Source organism: Mytilus galloprovincialis, chromosome 13 (assembly GCF_965363235.1).
Source record: "Mytilus galloprovincialis chromosome 13, xbMytGall1.hap1.1, whole genome shotgun sequence".
Lineage (NCBI taxonomy): Eukaryota > Metazoa > Mollusca > Bivalvia > Mytilida > Mytilidae > Mytilus > Mytilus galloprovincialis.
Genome location: NC_134850.1, coordinates 24,164,265 through 24,182,416, shown reverse-complemented (window position 1 = coordinate 24,182,416; position 18,152 = coordinate 24,164,265). Strand labels below are relative to the sequence as shown.

The 18,152-nt window shown below is 32.8% G+C and overlaps 2 long non-coding RNA genes across 2 annotated transcripts; one reads left to right on the top strand and one right to left on the bottom strand.

Moving 5' to 3' along the window:
- On the bottom strand, positions 1-5,298 carry LOC143057635 (uncharacterized). Its single transcript, XR_012972760.1, has 3 exons — positions 4,972-5,298; positions 1,375-1,462; positions 1-500 (listed from the first exon to the last, which is right to left on the bottom strand). It is a non-coding gene; the product is annotated as an uncharacterized LOC143057635 (long non-coding RNA).
- Positions 5,299-11,398: 6,100 nt separating this feature from the next.
- LOC143057636 (uncharacterized) lies at positions 11,399-15,677 on the top strand. The gene is made up of 3 exons (XR_012972761.1): positions 11,399-11,722; positions 13,733-13,931; positions 15,300-15,677. It is a non-coding gene; the product is annotated as an uncharacterized LOC143057636 (long non-coding RNA).
- Positions 15,678-18,152: the final 2,475 nt, after the last annotated feature.

Here is an 18,152-nt window from a genome sequence, read left to right as displayed (position 1 = left end):
TTTTTGTTAAAGTTTTTGCTTTCTTTATTCACAACTTGCTATGTACAATTATTCAGTCCACTATATAAGAGTGAAGTCAATAAATAATTTCATTCACTAGAATATTCCTGCAATTCTTAGACAAAACATTTTTTCAATCTGTTCTTCAAAGATCTTCCTCTGTACATCTTTATTGAATCGAGAGATTCAAATGAGAAGACAAAGCAAGTTTATTTGGACAACAACATTCTAATATCTTGTTCATTCGTTCCATCTTTCAATTGATAATTACATTGTTGTATTTATATGATCAAGTTCTTGTGCATCAATGATCGTGATGATATGACTCCTTTTTGTTTATAGTCATCATGTTGAAATTTCCTCTTTCAAATAAATGTAGGAAAAAACATGTTCCATTTCAAATTAATAAAAAAGTCGCACTATGGAGAAAAATATCAGCTTTAAGTTTTCCGTTCAGTATTGATCTGTGAATGATGACCATGAAAATCCAGATTTCTGACCTACAAATACACAAACTCAAAAATTATCAGTGAAGAGATCAATAAAATGGCTATTTTATCATGTTTATGATTAATATGATAAACTTTCATTTAAATATTCAAGTACTAAATTACAGAAATCGCTTAAATTTTATAATAGTTTAGTTAAAGTACAGCTTATTTAAAATTATAATAAAAAATATAGGCCACCGTTGAGTTAAATAAGATATTACATTTTTAATGCCAAAAAATGGCATTTTTGCACCAAAGGCAGATAATTTGGAGCTTTTTCAATGATAAATGCATTTTAAAAGTCATCTGGGGCCAAACCGAATTGATTGTTTTGAATGATTTGGTGTACCATATGATAAAGATATAAATAAATTGAGTTATGAAAAAAAAATATTAAAACATTTTTCTGAAATTGTTATACCCTAGAGCCTCCTTAAATGTCATTTGATCTCTATTGGAGAAATGTCTCATTGGAAATCAGACTGCTAAGTGTTTCTTATTTTTATATCAACCCAGCCATATTATACCTGTCTAATATCAGGAGCTTGTACATAGTTCAGTGGTTGATGTTGGTTCATACCCGTCATTTTTATTTTTCATAATTTTTTGTTTTTATAAATTAGTCTGGTATATTTGACGTTTGAATTGATGCTCTGTTTCAAATTTGGTTAGTGTTGACTTTTATAGATTACTATAACATGTATAGGGTATGGGTTTTCTCATTACTTACAGGTCATCAATGGCCTCTAATAAGTAATTACAATGCTTACATCCACTAAATTGAACTCTGATGGATAGTTTTCTCTTTAATCATACCACATCTTATTTTAATAAATATTTAATTATTATTCAAGGACAAAAAATTTTATAACAGTGGACTTACCATTTAGGCTTTGTTGACCTCTGTAAATCTTATTTTGTTGATAATTTCTTCTGTTTATAGTTTCCCCTTTATCTTTCATGTTCTTGCCCTACACATAAAAGGGTAAACATCATTTAATGACAAAAATAACTACTACATGTATTACATAATTAGTAGGCAACTGAAAATTTTGTCTTATTTGTATATAACATCAACTTACTCATCATTCTTGCTGTTCAATATCATGAATATTATCATTATTCTATGAATATGAGGTCACAGTAAAATTAACCTTGGCAGGCAGACATCTTTTTTTATTTGATACCTTGTAGTCATTCCATACAACAAGTAGACCTATGCTTAAAAAATCTAAGGCCAAAATTAAAAATATGTTTGTTTCCCCTCCCCCCACATGGGTCAAAAATAAGCGCCCGGGTCAAAAAATTATTTTCCACAAAAAAATCAAAATTATTTTTTTCCTGAAAATAATTTGTTTCCATTTTTGGAAAGTGCTTGAAAGCAGAAGGATTGATAATCTAAATAAATACACTCAAATTGAGCACAAACAACTGATAAGTGGCCTGGACTGGACAAGTCAAACCATTCATGTGACCATGCTATGACAATCACATCCAGTTAAAAAAAACTACAGGCTCTCAAGAGCCTGTGTCGCTCACCTGTTAATGTGTTTACTGATGTCGGCCATCTTCGTTGGTAGGCGGGGTCATTAGACACTTTTTTTTTAAATAGATACCCTAGTATTATGATTGTGGCCAAGTTTGGTTAAATTTGGCCAAGTAGTTTTAGAAATGATTTTTATACAAGTTACAAAAATGACGAAAAGTTGTTCAATATTGACTATAAAGGGCAATAACTCCTTAAGGGGTCCTCTAACAATTTTGATCATGCTGACTTATTTGTAGATCTTACTTTGCTGAACATTATTGCTGTCTACAGTTTATCTCTATCTATAATAGTATTCAAGATAATAACCAAAAACTGCAAAATTACCTTAAAATCACCAATTTTAGGGCAGCAACCCAACAACAGGTTGTCCAATTCAACTGAAAATTTGTGAGGGGATATATCTTATTCTGATGGACATTTAAATCTTGAAAGATTTGCCCTAAATGTCTTAGTTTCAAAGATATAAAGCAAAACCTGCATTTTACCACTATGTTCTAATTTTAGCCATGTGGGCCATTTTGTTTGGTAGGCTGGGTCAGCGGACACATTTTTTAAACTAAAAACCACAATGATAATTGTGGCCAAGTTTGGTTAAATTTGGCAAAGTAGTTTCAGAGAAGAAGATTTTTAAAAAAGTTACAAAAAATGATGAAAAGTTGTTCAAAATTGACTATAAAGGGCAATAACTCCTTAAGGGGTCGACTGACAATTTTGGTCATGTTGACTTATTTGTAGGTCTTACTTTGCTGAACATTATTGCTTTTACAGTTTATCTCTATCTATAATAGTATTCAAGATAATAACCAAAAACTGCAAAATTTCCTTAAAATAACCATTTCACAGGCAGCAACCCATCAACAGGTTGTCCGATTCGTCTGAAAATTTCAGGGCAGATAGATCTTGACCTGATCAACAAGCTTTGGTTTTTGAGTTATAAGCCAAAAACTGCATTTTACCCCTATGTTCTATTTTTAGCCATGGCGGCCATCTTGTTTGGTTTGACAGGTCACGCCACACATTTTTTTAAACTAGATACCCCAAGGATGATTGTGGCCAAGTTTGGTAGAATTTGGCCAAGTAGTTTCAGAGGAGAAGAGTTTTGTAAAAGTTTACGGACGACGGACGCAGGACGACAGACGACGAACGCCAAGTGATGAGAAAACCTCACTTGACCTTTCAGGTCAGGTGAGCTAAAAAAAACCTGCCTTCCTGGTCTGTTTACAAAGGGTAGACCCGGGGGAGGGGAAACAGACATTCTTTTAAATGTGGCCTGATAAAATGACAAAACCAAGAAAACTTATCATTGACCAAAGAACAATAAAATGCGGTCATGGTTTATATATGAATCTGCCATTCAGACATGCACACCTTACAATTGTTTCATATCTACCAAATATAATCTACCTGTAACTTTAAACATATGATAAACTGACAAAACAATGCAGTGTTTCATTGACCAATGAACCATGCATGAAAATGAGGTCAAGTTCATATAAAATATGACAGACAGCTAAGTGCATCTTACAATTATTTCATTCACTAAATAAAGGGGCCTTATTGCTTACAGTATCTGGAAAATAGACCAAACCACAAAAACTAAATATTTTCAAAGTTCCTTATACCCTGCCAATTTGTTATGGTTGTGCCTGTTCCAAGTCAGGATCCGATAATTCAGTGATTGTCGTTTGTTTATGTGTAACATATCTGTTTTTCAATTTTTTTGTACATAAATTAGGTTGTTAGTTTTCAACTTTCAACTTGGCTAACATGTGTAAAACCATACAAGTGTTGGGAAAACAGGAAGTTGTCGAGTGATGAATCTGAAAATGCATCACACGGTATAGCTGACTTATTTAACCCTGAAACCAAATTTCAGAAATCCTTCTATTGTAGTTCCTAAGGAAAATGGGACGAAAAATATTCATCGGACGGACTGACTGACGCAAGGATGGATGGACAGACAGGGGTAAAACAGTATACCCCCCCTTTTTTTGAAGTGGGGGCATAATTTTAATACGGGGCTATAAAAACCCATGCAAGATGTCAAAACAAAAAGAAGTAACCTAATTCCTACTTGTTAGGGGCTATTTATTTATTGTCGGTTATACATATAACAATACAACATATTAAAGGTCTGTAGAGCTTTTATCCGACATACATATATGACAAGCACAATACATTTTGCTCATCACTGAGATAGTAGTCTCAAATAGAGGGAGGCGGGGTCAACCAAACTCCCCTAATCAATCTGAATGCAGGACAGAAAGTCACAGTCAAAAAGTCACACACTGTCACAGGACAAAAAGTCACAATTTAGTTTTGAGATTATTTTTCTTTGAACAAGAAAACACTCTTTTTGTATTTTTCTTGAAGTTTTATACATGAACATGATGTAGCAACTTTAAATTAAAATTTATTAAAAACAAATAAATCAGTGCATTAGGTTTGCGCACATTACCATTACATTTGCGCACAAAAATCATTACGTTTGTGTGCAGCTTTTGATTACATTTGCACGCATTTTTTAACATGTAAATATAAAAAAAAAGATATAGTATGATTGCCTTTTACAGCTGACTATGCGGTATGGGCTTTACCTCGGGCTTTGCTCATTGTTGAAGGCTGTTTGGTGACCTATGGTTGTTAATGTCTGTGTCATTTTGGTCTCTTGTGGACAGTTGTCTCATTGGCAATCATACCACATCTTCTTTTTTATATTATGAACAATTTCCTAAAATTAAAAATGAATATATGTAATAAAAAGAAGATATTTCAAAATCTTTTTTCATTTATATTCAATCAATTGTCAACAAATTGTTTGTGACTTTTTTTCCTATCAACTTTGTTACTTTATGCCTGAGTTTGACATGTGTTTGACTTTTTGTCCTGTGACTTTTTGTCGGAATGTCCTGTGACTTTCTGTTCGTTTACCTTCCATCTAAATCAGTGAACTGAATAATTGTTTTTTGCAGAAGTCCGGGGAGTGTTAAAAAATCACATGTGCAAGTTGAGAGTCAACACTTACACAGGGACTACACAATACTTTTTCAGAATGTCAGCAAAAAAGAATCACTGGTGACAGGGGAGTGTAACCGATGAATTGATCCTGAATCAGATAAGATTTTCCCGGTACGTCTAAACACCGCTCAGGAGGACCTCCTGGGTGCACACATGCAGGACATACAAAGTGCACTCATGGCAGACCCTATATAGTCGCCGTCGTATCTGCACACATGATGGATGTATATATTCGTTATAGATCGTCATACACTTCTCATTTTAGAGTTAAATCTTAAGATTTTAAAATAATAATGCTACTAAAAATATATTATTTCCCCCAATTTTCGCAATTTTTTCGCCATATAAAATATTTAGGCGACTGTGCTTTTAGTGAATATAAACGATTACGAGGCCTCACGAATAAATATAAATATGAAATATACTGGAACATCGATTAGCATAGATCGAGCAGCAGAGTAAACTTCCACATAAATTAAAAAAAAAAAAAAGTTATTTACGCCGGATAATATAGACTGTGCTCCTGAATAAAGTTGTCAAATACATTAATTTGTGTTTTTTACTTCTACAAGAAATTTGATTCAAATGCTAATTACGCACCATTTGCTGAGCAGAGAATCATTCTAAGCCAGGAACCGTCTATACTAACTGATAACAGTAAGAATAGAAAGACTCTGTAAAAAGGCAGTCAATCCTAACAGAACTGTATTAACTTAATGATACATGTACATCAAGTTCCAGCACCTCACCAAGCACCCTTGCCTTGCATACTGAGATGGCAAACTGGTGTGTGTCAGTATTTTAATATAAAACTGCGTAGGTTCATATCGTTTGATTCAACGTTTGTTTGGTTATTTTTTAAGGATCGTTGTAAAATTATATCTAAATCTTTGTTAAAATACGATTTTAAATTGTTCAATTCTTTCTATTTCATAATTTTGTCAAAGTCTACTTTTTAAAGTTTTAAATTTTACAGAAAAAATGAATATTCCATTTTGATTTGAAGAAAATCTTTTTGAACTGTCATGACATGGTGTTGCAAAGCTGATTACAGGTAACTAAAACGGTAAACGGACAGAAAGTCACAGGACAAAAAGTCACCGGACATAAAGTCACAAATTTGGTAGGACAAAAAGTCACAGGACAAAAAGTCACAAATAATCTGTTGACAATTATTTGAATATATAAGAAAAATATCTTGAAATATTTACTTTTTAATACATATATTCATCTTAAAGTGTAGGAAATGTGTCATTATATTTGAAAAATTAAGATTTATTTAATTTTAATCATGCAAAGGGTATATTTCTTGGCACAATGAAGCCATTTAAGTGCAAAGCCACGGTGACATTTGTTTTTTTTAACAATTATTTGATTATCTTTAATATTTTTATGATAAAGTTTGTTTACAATGTTGGTTTATATACAATAGTTATAAAAAAAATACAAAAATATTTTTGTGGAAATAAGTGTTTTTTATTCAAAGAAAATATTCAGAAAAAATTATTGTGACTTTTTGTCCTGTGACTTTTTGTCCGTGACTTTTTGTCTGTGACTTTTTGTCCTGTGACTTTCTGTCCTACATTCACTAAAACATACAGTAATTTTCCATTTCGACAGTGCGTGTATTCTCGGGTGTGTATTATAACGTATAGTTTTCTAGAGAACATCCTGTCTACGTGTAATACAGATTGATGACATTATACAACATTTCTTTGGTTAAATGTGATAAGGTATCTGTGTCCATTCCCTATTTCAACACCACTAATTTTTCGAAGAAAAAAATCAAAAAAAAAAAAATTATATGAAATTAAGAAGAAAAGTAGCAAATATAAACTTCAGTAATTGCGCATTGAGTAAACATAATTCCAATATTGCATGAACAAATCCGTGAGAAAACGTATATATACATGTATGAATAAAGATGTGTTTTAAAAGACCTATTGGCATTATTTCACACTAGGACCTAAGATAACTAGAACTAAGCAATGGTTGATCCAGAAATTTTCATAAGTGGGGACTCATTGACTGCCTTAGAGTGTTCACGTCCAGTCATGCTTCCGTGATTCCCTATATAATCTACCATTTGTTTCCAAAGATTTAGGAGGGGGGCTGGTACACACATATATATATAAATATACCTCTGCGGCGGAGCCAGCCATTTGAAAAGAAGGGGGTCTCAATCCAGGACAAAAGGGGGAGGGGGTGGTTCCAACCATATGTCCCCATTCAAATGCATTGATCGTTCAAAAAAGGGGAGGTTCCAACCCCCGAAACCCTCCCCCTGGATCCGCCACTGATACCTAGTATGCATATAATTAAGAACAGCTTTGAATATATGCATATAAAATAATGGTACGTTTAAAAACCGTTCAGGATCTCCTGGTTGCACACAGGACATTAAGTAACTTAGGACATATATATATAATAGTAAGAATTCAGGGTATACATTCGATAACTAACATATTTTATAATTTTTTTATTTTTGTTTTGATAAAATCAGAGACATATAATACATGTATTGAGACATATATAATATATGTGTCTCTGAAAAAATCAAACCATCTTTAAAGAAGTTATTTCAGTTTGAATCGACTGTCTTTTGCATTAGAATTCCAAAACGTTAATGTTATTTACAAATGCTAAAACCTGCAAGAAAGAAACATTTATATTCGGTGATTTTTACACTAAACGTTTTCGTAATTTGTTTTAAAAAATATTAAAAAGTACATGTACATCGTTTTTTTCAAGATTTGTATAGTAACTGGTTTAATTAAGTCCCCTTGATGAAATTTAAATTGCGAGACGCTAATTAATAAACTATGATCTATCTATCGGCATGCGTCGTTATTTGGGATACGTCACGGATGACCGATGATCATATTCAATACGATATACCAATCATCATTTGAATTTGGTCAATTGATCTTTAATAATTAGGACTAATTGGTGATGGCAGAGAATAAGTCGCTGGTGATGGTTAAAAACACATAGAAGTAAACTTTACAAAAAAAAGGTTTCCTCGGAAAAAATTATGAAAATATATGAATATGCTAAATATTTTTTTTTTCCGAAATAATAATTAAAGACGTTTAGAAATAACAAATTTTCACAGTTGGGAAATTTTCAATTCAAGTTATTTCATTTTGAAAACGTTGAGAAATATAGATCTTATTATATGTTAAATGTGGGCCGCTTGGAGATCAACTTGTGAAACCCTGCATAATTTGGGTTTGTCTACTTTCGTCTTTTTATATTGCCAAACATTCTATAATCAAGGATTTGTACAAGGCCTTGTTATAATGAATATTATCGCCAATATCACCATAATTAAATAAAGAACAGATACAATATTCGCCTAAAGAGTTTGCCATCTAACAATTCAAAATGAAGTGTTGAGTCGAAACTGAGGTACCAAATCTATAAAAAGAATCACTATTTTAGTCGAAATTAAACTGTATATATTCTTTTTTCAAAACTCCTGAAATAATTTAACATTATCTATAGAGAGCTTACATATGCAAATCTGTTTAGAAGTATGTGAGCGTAAATAAAATTTGTTTATTACCCCCCCCCCCCCTTTTTCCTTCTATAAAATTTAATTGTAAACGATTTTCGTTCTTAATTTGTGTTTGCTCATTAACTGGGGTTCATGCTGTCAAAAACAAAAATGTCTCCTTGTGTAAAAGTTATTGATAAAAAAAAAATTGAAGCTTCCAGAAGAATAACGGTACGTCTAAACACCGCTTGAAGGACCTCCTGATTGCAGTCATGACATACGAAGTGCACTCAGGACCCTTTATAGTCATCGCACACAGGATGGATGCATGTATTCTTTATACGCTTCTTATTTTAGAGTTAAATTTGGTAGAATTTGAAATCGAACTTAGATAGATATGTTACATTTGTAATTCTTAGAAAATAATAAGGGCACGTGTCACTGATTACACAACTACTGAGCCATGAATTATCCAATCAACAAAATTAATTGGATTATCTTTATTGTTGTTTTATACATTGTGTTGTTAGTACAGTGTGACCATGCGGGAAGTAATATTGTGACGTCTAGAATGAATATCACGATGTTTTAAGATTTTCGTCTTTTATTAAGATTTCGTTCCATAAATTTTATTATCATGTCCTGGACCAGTAATTAATTCTTTGCACGAGTTTGAAAAGGGAAATAAATGTTCATACTTTAAAAGAATTTATATTAATTAAAGTTTTGTATATGGAATCCGTTCTAAACGGTAAAAGCCGTACTTTTCAAACAATCAAACTCATATACATGTAGTTAGATGTTATTTCTCATTTTTATCGAACTTGTCCAGGAATTTTATTTTTGAGTGATACGAATATTTTAAGAAATCCGTTTTTATTAAGTTTTTTTTCTCTAATTAAAGTCGTTTTGTCCAGTTTCACAAGCCTGAAACGAATTTCAATGCGAAAATAAATTCTGAAAATGAACTTGTCTCCGTTTTCGTCTCCGTTTTTTAAAAATTATGATATTTTGGGTATAATTATTTCTAAAAAAATATGTAAGTTAGATTGTAGTAGCGAGAAATTATAAACAAGAAGATGTGTTATGATTGCTAATGAGACAACTATCCACAAAAGACCAAAATGACACAAACATTAACAAAGAACGACTATTTCGAAGACAGTTTATTGACACAAAATCCGTTCAAACCACGACTAAGTCTTCGTGCACAGATTTCCGTTAAGGTTAAACTGAATATTGTACATAATTGTCTTCTCTTGTATAATGGTTTGTTGAGAATAAAGATATACAAATGTAAATGTAATAAAATTTGATATTCAGTCAACATTGTGTTTGTTTAAAAATTTGATTTAGATAGAGAGAGAGAAAAGAATCACACTGAAAAACAAAAATCGAACTTGTTACAGAAAAAAAACGCAACTATAAAATAATTTTCTTTATTCGTGAACTGCAAAACACAACAAATTAATTTACCCGTCATCATGAAAAATAAACTGAAAAAGCACATCGAATGAGATATATATTTTATTTTTTCTATATGCAAATTCATGTTAAAGGTAAAACTGAACTAAACAATACAATTCCTAAAAAACAATAAGGATAATCCAATCAATTTTGTTGATTGGATAATTCATGGCTCAGTAGTTGTGTAATCAGTGACACGTGCCCTCATTATTTTATAAGAATTAACATATCTATCTAAGTTCGATTCAGGCGCGGATCCAGAGGGGGGAGGGGGTTCCGGGGGGGTTGGAACCACCCCTTAATTTGGCCGATCAATGCATTTGAATGGGGACATGTAGTTGAACCCCCCCTTTTTTTTGCCCTGGGTTAGGAACCCCCCCCCCCTTTTTAAAATGGCTGGATCCGCCCCTGCGATTTCAACTTCTACAAAAATTTAACTCTAAAATAAGAAGCGTATAACGAATATAAACATCCATCATGTGTGCAGATATAATTACGGTAATGGGTCCTGAGTGCACTTTGTATGTCCTGAGTGCACTTAGGAAGTCCTGAGCGGTTGTTTAGACGTACCCGAAGAATAAATCATTTCCTGAACCTAAAATACATTTATCTGTAATTAAAGAAAATTCGCCTAAAACATTCTCTCATATAAAAATTCGCCTAAAACATTCTCTCATATATTTAAACAATTAATTGTAAAATAATTAATTCAACGTCGGACTTTCTGTCTGTTTACTAATACTTTTCTTGTTCAGTTTAGTTTATACCCATAATAGATGAACGGAAATAAGTACTTTTTTTAGGAAAATTTACAACTAGATGAACGGAATTAAGTACTTTTTAGGAAAATTTACAACTCAAATTTTCAAAAACAAAATTCTACACTTTTTACCTGGATGTTTTTCTCTGTCTCGAAGCCGCAACCTTTGACCCCGTATCAAACGTAGCGACCAACACCTCACATGACGTATTCTCGATGTTGAGGTATTGACAATATACAATCACATTTATCAATATACAGCAAGTAAGTAATTTGGTGTTGAATGCCAGTAGATCAGAATTTGTTAATTGAACTTTACCTGTTTAAGGGGCACTAGCTGCCAAATTCATGTTCTTCATCGATTTTAATAAAATTCACATTAAAGGTGTATATAGTGTTGAATTGTTTATTAAAATGTTGCGCACAATCTTGGCTGATATGCATAAAACCATTATATTTCATGACACTGCATGAAAAAGAAATTGACTTGTCGTATAATACCAGAACCAGAGACATATATATTGTATCTAATATCTCTGCCAGAACTAAAAAATAAACTACAGTAAGTCCACATACACATAAGAGGGTATGGATGTGAATTAAAACAGAATAGAGAACAAAGGACAAAGAAAAAAAAGGAATAAAGAATAGTGAAAGAAAGAGAATAATGGAAAAAAGTGTAAGTTATTAAAAATATAACTAAAAAAAGAAGACAGAAAAAAAGACACCCCTCCGAGACGAGCCTTACATGCACTGTTATTACCCAAGGTTAATTTTACGGCGGCTCATTTTATTTTGGCTTAGAAATAAACATAATTGACAAGTTTCCTTCCCCTGCATTCTCGATCCCACATGTAAATAGCACGGTGATTTTCAAAAAGACATTGATACATCATTACAACACTTGCCGTCAGTATTTGAATATATTGATTAAGAAGGTATAGAAGATTAATGCACGCACACTATTATCCACCACTGGCCTAAATAGTTAGTCCGCAAACAACGAGGGTAATAAAAACCCAGCACTTTGAACACAGCCACCGGCATGGTGTGAATCTGAAAGCTTCCCACTATCCATTTCTACCCATAGAAAACTTTTGCCTTTCATTTATCAAAAATGAAATATGTTGATATTAATGGTATATAAGAATTATTGGGGAATTCAAACCATTCCTATTGTAAGTGATAAAACTAAATTTATATCAGGATGATTGAAATGAGGAAAAAAAAGGGGGATCAGGAGTTCAGGGCCCCCTGTTTGGGAAAAGAATTGGTTGATTATATATGGAATCACTGAGTCATGGCAGGAGCAGGCCCCTCTTAGGCAGTCGGTGGGCCCCACTTATGAAAAATTCTGGATCCACCACTGTGGTCAGGGTGGTCTTCAGTTGTACATGTTGTATTATCTTTTAAAAAAAAAAAAATACACCTGTATAGTGTATATTCTTTAGTGTAAATCAAGGGAAAATACTGTGAACTATCTGTGCATTGGGGCTTATTAAAAGGTACTTCGGGGGGGGGGGGAAGAAAGAAGGGAGGGTGAGTCCATGGGAGGTAATCCCCACCCCTTTCAATTTGAGAATATGCTATTATCTTGTAAACGGTCCAGATCCCCATCCCTAAACCATATATATTCTTGAATGGGACGATAAAACAAATCAAATGAAATTAAAAGGAGGTCTTTGGGGGTTTCACCACTCTGTTCAATTTGAGAATGTGCTATTATCTTGTGAACGATCCAGATCCCCACCCCTAAACCATATATATTCTTGTCGGGGACAATAAAATTAATAATGAAATAAAATAAAAGTGAAGTCCCACCCCCTCTAGTTTGAAAACTTGTAAACGGTCAAGATCCCCACCCCTAAACCATATTTATATATTCTTGTATAGAACAATAAAACAAATAAAAGGAAATATAGGGAGAGTCCATGGGGTTCACCCCCACCCCCACATGTTTGAGAAACTTTTAAATGGTTGAGATCCCCTGTCATCCAGTGGTTAGGTGAAAAAATTTCAGGATCCCTGATCCCCACCGTCAAACCATATATATTCTTGTATGAGACAATAAAACAAATCAAATGAATATAGGATCATCCCCTTTGTCTTGGGTTGGGAACCCCCCTTTTTAAAATGGCTGGATCCGCCCCGGCATACCATCTAGCTAGCTATAAAGGCTTTAAAAATATGAAATCAAACAAGGAAATTAACAGTGTAGGCAACTGTTTTGAATTTAAAAAAAAGTCTTTTACATATATAACAATGTTAAATTTTTTGTGCATTTATTTTTGCTTATCGTATTTTCAATAATGGACAAAATTGCATGATTGAATATTGTAATTTAAGAAAAATCAGCATACATGATATAAAATGGGAAGTGGAAACTGGGAATTTGACAAAGAGACAACAACCCAATCAAAGAGCAGACAACGGCCGAAGGTCACCTATGGGTCTTCAATGCAGTGAGAAAAATTCGGCACTGGTCTTCAGCTCATAAATATGTATCAGAAATGAAAACGAGATACAGCTTTCAGTTGTATTAATAAAAACCTCACAATAAGTTCTGAATATCAGAATATACAGTATTGCTAGATTCTCTCAAAATGTACACATAGAGCTGAAAAACTGTCAGTGACTGTAAAATTAATCATGCTTACATTAAAGTCCATGGAGTCCATCTTAATATGCATACTCTCGTACAAAGGAATATAAGTATGCAATAGACATCAAGTTTTCAAAAATAAGAGTATCTATGCCATTAATTTACGACAAGATCTTAATCAAGTAATAATTTCGGTTTGTTTAAATATTTCGGAGGTTAGTATGACCTCCTCTTTGGTGATGATGTTTTCGTTTTAAAGTTGGGAAAATTGTTTGTACATGTACCAACAAAAATAAAAACACAAAGTCAATCTAGAATTATGTTTTTATCATTTTTTTATGTTTAGGTTGTCAGCCAGATGAAAAGGACAAGTATGCAGTTCAAAATTCAAAATGTGGATAAGTTGAGGTTCTAGGTCTTACCTTTGCAGATTTTCATATTTTGCATGAATGAAATCATAGGTTATATGATGGACAGCAGAGAAAGAAAAAAACAACTTTTCAATTATCCTGCTCCTGGATAAATGTAAAACATCTTGTTTTTCGGTAAGTTTTATGCTCTGTTTTGATAGTGTTAGTGCATTCATCTTTCCAGTCTTTCCTCTAAATTGTAAGTTTTTGGTGAGTGTTCACCATGAATTTCAGTAAGTAACTTGTGGATTTACATGTATATACTCAAAATTTAGTACTAATATTAATGGGATTTTAGCATGACATCCTGCCAAATGCTTGTTAATCATGTTTATGTTCCAGAACAAACAAGTATTTGGACTGTACGCATACAGTTTGCCCAATTTTAAGAAGTTGGTCAAGTTTATTACAAACAAATGTACAGTACAGATCAACATAACTGAAATCTTTAATAGATTAATACAAAAAGTTTAATTGCAGTTAAAATAAAAACACAGGTTTGGTCGAGCTGGTACCAGACAGTACAAATATACTTTTAAAAATGGTCTGACTGTACACATATGGTTGGACTGTAAGTTCTGGACCGTAAAAGTAACATCCGAATACTGATATGGTCTGGAACATTTATACATGTCTTAAAATTAATATCAAACACATTGGTGTCTGATAGAACTATAATGTTTTGGGATATCAAAATCAAAAATATCCCATTTTTACTTTTAATAAAGAAGAAGATTATTGATGTATGTTTAAATGTATATTAAAATGAGACAGCAAGCCAACAACACAAAAAATAAGGATAAAACATACATATTTTTTTTGTATCAATGTTATAATTTCCAATATGTTCAAGGTATTTTTTCATTGAAATAAAACACAAATTGAAATCTGTCTGAACTTCAAAAGCTTAAAGAAATATTGTTTCTGTTGTCTGCATTTTGTATAATATATTGCAAATTCTTGTGAATAATGGAATGTTATTATAGTTGTCTAAAGTTTTAACATTGATCTTTATACTGTAAATTCATAAATTATTGCGTGCATTTATTATTGCGATTCTGTCATTTTAGACTTAAATGCGATTTTGAGAAAAATCCTGTTTAATCCATATAAAATATTTCATAATGCGAGTTTAAATTATTGCGTTTACAACTCCGTTGCATTTTTCGCAATAAAAAAAAACTCGCATTAATTCCGAATTTACAGTATATATATATATTATGTATATAACTTGGGAAAATACCCAAATGTTATAAAGAAGAATAAATTAATTGATTGTTATATGGTATTAGAATAGGAAGATGTGGTATATTGCTAATTTGACAACCCTCCATCAGAGACCAAAGGATGTAGGCCGTTAGCAACTGATGACACTGGACAACCTTTAACAATCAGTAAAATCCATATCGCATAGCTATTTTTATTGAAAATCATATTATTGCTACATGTATGAAAACAATTTTGTATAATCCATTACTTTAGATTTTATTGGTTCTTTTTCAGAAGGATTGAAATTCACCACCTAGAATAAATGGAGAAAACATAGAAACAAGACCAGAATAAATTCAAAGACAAAAGTTGGATCAGTTATTATTTTCATCACTCAGTCAATGATTTGAAGTTCTTTTAAATTCAAAAAAATATTGAAACCACAATAATGTCAAAGTTCTGTGCTGAATGTCCAAAAAGTGGACTATACCATCAAACAATGCTGGATGATAAGAAACTATTAATGTTTTGTGTTGAGGGATATTGTGAAAAAAATAGATTTACTTAAATAGCTACTAGTACAATAGAGTTTTTATTGATTTCAAATGGCAAATAATTGTGTTTCAAGAAAGTATTCTATAATTCATGAATAAACATATATTGATACTTACATTATCTGCTTTGTTGTTTAAAAGTTTAGTTTTGAACAGTTAAAGAACAATATGCTAAATTAACATTTCCCAAGAAAAAAAGATATTCAATTAAAAAGATTCATCTTATAATAATTTACTGCCAAATAGAAAACATTGTAACATACACATTACTGTTTATTTATATCTTTATATTTACAATTAGAATCCCATAGGATTTTAATTTGTCCCATGGGATATTAAAAATCCCATGGGATAATAAAAATCCCATGGGATTTTTTTTGTCCCATGGGACAACAAATATCCCATGGGACTACAATAATCCCATGGGACAAAAAAAAATCCCATGGGATTTAACCAAAATCCCATGGGATAATGGTAAATCCCATGGGATTTTGCCCTGTCCCATGGGATATTGAAAATCCCATGTTTTTATAATTCAAATTGCAAAATAAATATGAAAGTAACAGTAGAAAACCAATGAAATTATTGAATCCCATGTAATTCTGCACATTTTGGTTATATACATGATATTGTAGCTCTTGTTTGAGGCGGCGGCGGATTTGCAAATGAGTGTTTTGCAAATTAAAAGTGTCCAGTGTTTCTAATCAAATTGCCGAGTGCCATTGAGTAGAGATTCATGCCATAAATGTTTCCCATCAACTGAATTGCCAAAGAATCGACTGAAGGAAAACCTTAAAAGCCCTCAAGTTCCGACCGCATAATTGCCAAAACCAATTAATGGGTTGAACAAAAGCAAAACCAGAAGGTGCAAAAAAGAACCCAAAACATATCAGACAGACTTTGTTGACCTTTGTGACAATTATTTTAGCGTTTGTAACATGCAGTCATCGCTTTTGACGGCGACACATTCATTCAAAAATAACACAAAAATAATCTAGTGTTGCGTTTCTAAAGCCGGTCAGTATAGTTTGGTCAAGGTCATGGATAAGTTATGTTACTTCCCAAAACGATTGTCTCAGTTCTTTTAGAATGAGCAAATAAAAAGCAAATTGCACGTTTGAATAACCTTCTACTGTTGTCTTCTCTATGTCCGGGTTGTTGTCTTTTTGACACATTCCCCATTTCCATTCTCAATTTTATTGAATCTTTATTGTAAGTCAAACGATCTTAATTGAAATTGTTGTTTTAAGAAATTAACGCAGGATAACCAAACTATCGAAATTGGTATGGTTTGGGTAAGAGAATGACATGGTTCAGTTAGGAGTCTAGAAAATCGTTAGGGTTTTGGTTACATTTGTCATGGTTTTGATCCAAATAAATACATATTTGTGCCACCTTAATATTGATAGTTTGTTTGAAGTCCATTGTGAAATATTAAAGTAACACAATAAACTAACTGACGAAAGAGAAAAAAAAACCTTTTGAGCAAACTTGGTGGGCGCAAACGACACATCGTACATTAATATATGTTTGTACCCGGCGTAACGCATTGCGACGTCAATGGAAATATCGGGCGTTTGTCCTTCCGTCTGTCCGTAGGTCTGAGCGTTCGTACGTCCGATCTCACATGTATAATTTTTGCCAGATTATTTTATGTAACTTATATAAAAGAGGGACGAAAGATACCAAAGGGACAGTCAAACTCAAATCTAAAACAAACTGACAACGCCATGGCTAAAAATGAAAAAGACAAACAGAAAAACAATAGTACACATGACACAACATAGAAAACTAAAGAATAAACAACACGAACCCCACCAAAAACTAGGGGTGATCTCAGGTGCTCCGGAAGGGTAAGCAGATCCTGCTCCACATGTGGCACCCGTCGTGTTGCTTATGTGATTACAAATCCGGTAAATAGTCTAATTCGGTAGGTCACATTCATGAAAGGGAAGGAGATTGTAGTTACGACGTAAGGAACATATCCGATATCATTTGTGAAACGGTTACTCCATAACGGTCAACCAACTCGTGATGGCGTCCGTAAAATTTACGAAGGGATGATTTCACCTTCACCATTTGGAACTCTTGGTTTAATAGCTTCCTTGTGAGCAGTAACCCTCTATCAAAAAAATCATGATAGGAAATGCAAGCACGGGAATATCGTATCAATTGGGAGATATATACCCCGTATGCAGGTGCTGCTGGAATGTTGCTACTTATAAATGGAAAGTTCACAATTGGAAAGCTGAAATCTTCTCTTTTGTCGTAAAGTTTTGTTTTCAACCGACCCTCATTGTCAATTTGTAGATGTAAGTCAAGATATGAAGCCGACTTAACTGTATCTGTAGTATCCTATATCTCCAATTCGATGGGATAGATGCGTTCCACATAGTCACCAAATTTTGAATTGTTTAGTGAAAGAACGTCATCTATATAGCGGAAAGTAGAGTTAAAGGATATTGCTAACTTCTTATCTTTCTTCCTAAGAAGTTCCTGCATGAAGTCAGCCTCATAATAATAAAGAAACAAGTCGGCAAGTAGAGGGGCACAGTTTGTTCCCATTGGGATGCCGACAGTCTGTTGAAAAACA